Here is a 2,500-nt window from a genome sequence, read left to right as displayed (position 1 = left end):
TGTATCTGTGTGTAGGATGGTCTTAGAGTGTGTATCTGTGTGTAGGATGGTCTTAGAGTGTGTATCTGTGTGTAGGATGGTGTTAGAGTGTGTATCTGTGTGTACGATGGTCTTAGAGTGTGTATCTGTGTATAGGATGGTGTTAGAGTGTGTATCTGTGTGTACGATGGTCTTAGAATGTGTATCTGTGTGTAGGATGGTGTTAGTGTGTGTATCTGTGTGTAGGATGGTGTTAGAGTGTGTATCTGTGTGTACGATGGTCTTAGAGTGTGTATCTGTGTGTAGGATGGTGTTAGAGTGTGTATCTGTGTGTAGGATGGTGTTAGAGTGTGTATCTGTGTGTAGGATGGTCTTAGAGTGTGTATCTGTGTGTAGGATGGTCTTAGAGTGTGTATCTGTGTGTAGGATGGTCTTAGAGTGTGTATCTGTGTGTAGGATGGTCTTAGAGTGTGTATCTGTGTGTAGGATGGTGTTAGAGTGTGTATCTGTGTGTAGGAGGAGGTTTAGTTTAAGGGTTTGAGCTTTAGGTGACTTGTTGCAGTGAGAGCTGAATGTCATGCTGTCCAGTCCTATGGGGTCCAGTCCTATGGGGTCCTGTCCTATGGGGTCCAGTCCTATGGTGTCCTGTCCTATGGGGTCCAGTCCTATGGTGTCCTGTCCTATGGGGTCCAGTCCTATGGTGTCCTGTCCTATGGGGTCCAGTCCTATGGGGTCCAGTCCTATGGGGTCCTGGCCTGTTGCAGTGTGGGAAGGCCAGAACTCTGGCATTGACCTGTTAACCAGCAGCCCAAAGACAGCTTATTACGGTCCTGTCCAGGCGGGACAGGAGGACGTCCCATCAGCCTTTAGCTGTATTGAAAGGGAGGAGAAATTCCAGCGGCAGGTGGAGAGCAATGGTTCTGAGCTTTACTTCATTAGCCTCTAACGATGTGTGGACCTGACCTTGGGTCATAGCCCATGTGTGAGGAAGAGTGAGGAAGACCACTGCTCCTGTCTTCGTCCTGGAGCATCAGGCCGGCCCGGAGGGGACGCGAGAAATGAGAAACTACAAATCCCAGCCTTCTGTCAACTAATGCCACCCCTCAAACCAGGACAGAGGTCACTAACAGGGCGTGACTAATATGTTTGCCATGTTTTTGAGCCTTGTAGCTTGGTGCTTGTGGTTGTTGTAGCCCAATCTGTTTGGGGCTGCACCAGAAATGGGCGTCGATTAGCGTGTTTACGAGAGCAGTCAGCACAGTCCAGTCCTGCGGGTGTCCAGTCTTGTGGGGGACACTGTTCACTGTTACATTTCAGAGAGCACTTATGGCTCACGGTTCACTGTGTGGAAAGAGGGGAGGGCAGGGCAGAGGAGCATGTGAGGTAGAGGCGGTGCAGCTCGTGACTGATGACGGATGGGTAATGAGAGGAGAAAGTAGTCCAGAAATAATGTAAAAGCCAACAGCCCTGCAGGACAGTAAACAGCCCAGACAATCCTGCAGGACAGGAAAGCAAATAACATGCTTAATGTCCAGAACACAATTCATCTTTAACACATTTAATGTCCAGCGCATGTTTAATCGTGAAAACATTTAATGTCCAGCACACATATCTAGCACAAACCCTGCTAACACATCTATGTAGTGTAAGAAGGGACGAGCTCCAGGTGGATGGTTTAGCTCATACACCACTTCAGTCAGCGTTCCTCTCACAGGTACCTTCTATGTAGATGCCAAAGTGACCGTAAGGAAGGTGGGTTCATTACAGTGTGTTGAGCACAGATTGAATTATTACTATTACTAATATTGGTATTATTACTAATCACTGGTTTTTTTCTGCTGTACACCGGATACGATTTGCATGCTGAACATTTAACTAAAGTACATTATGTACTCCAAATGGTACTGGTTTGTTCCCTGGATGTCTTTCATCAACAAAACTGAACCTGCTGGTTGATACTCTCAGTGTGTAATTCCACGTTAACCCGTGGTCTGTGTAACGCTGTACCCGTGGTCTGTCTAACACTGTACCCGTGGTCTGTCTAACACATTAACCCGTGGTCTGTCTAACACATTAACCCGTGGTCTGTGTAACGCTGTACCCGTGGTCTGTCTAACACATTAACCCGTGGTCTGTCTAACACATTAACCCGTGGTCTGTCTAACACATTAACCCGTGGTCTGTCTAACGCCGTACCCGTGGTCTGTGTAACACTGTACCCGTGGTCTGTCTAACGCTGTACCCGTGGTCTGTCTAACGCCGTACCCGTGGTCTGTCTAACACTGTACCTGTGGTCTGTGTAACGCCGTACCCGTGGTCTGTATAAGACTGTACCCGTGGTCTGTCTAACGCTGTACCCGTGGTCTGTCTAACACTGTACCCGTGGTCTGTCTAACGCTGTACCCGTGGTCTGTCTAACACTGTACCCGTGGTCTGTCTAACACTGTACCCATGGTCTGTCTAACACTGTACCCGTGGTCTGTCTAACACATTAACCCGTGGTCTGTCTAACACTGTACCC

General features: G+C 48.2%; 1 protein-coding gene across 3 annotated transcripts in view; it reads left to right on the top strand.

Moving 5' to 3' along the window:
* The window catches only part of LOC113568279 (dolichyl-diphosphooligosaccharide--protein glycosyltransferase subunit STT3B-like), a 101,419-nt gene that overhangs the window by 72,518 nt on the left and 26,401 nt on the right, over positions 1-2,500 (top strand). The gene's annotated exons all lie outside the window — the stretch shown is intronic.

Source organism: Electrophorus electricus, chromosome 4 (assembly GCF_041902795.1).
Source record: "Electrophorus electricus isolate QZ-2024a chromosome 4, ASM4190279v1, whole genome shotgun sequence".
In the NCBI taxonomy this organism is placed as follows: domain Eukaryota; kingdom Metazoa; phylum Chordata; class Actinopteri; order Gymnotiformes; family Gymnotidae; genus Electrophorus; species Electrophorus electricus.
The sequence above is the reverse complement of the archived record's forward strand: the minus strand, read 5'-3'. Positions and strand labels throughout refer to the sequence as shown.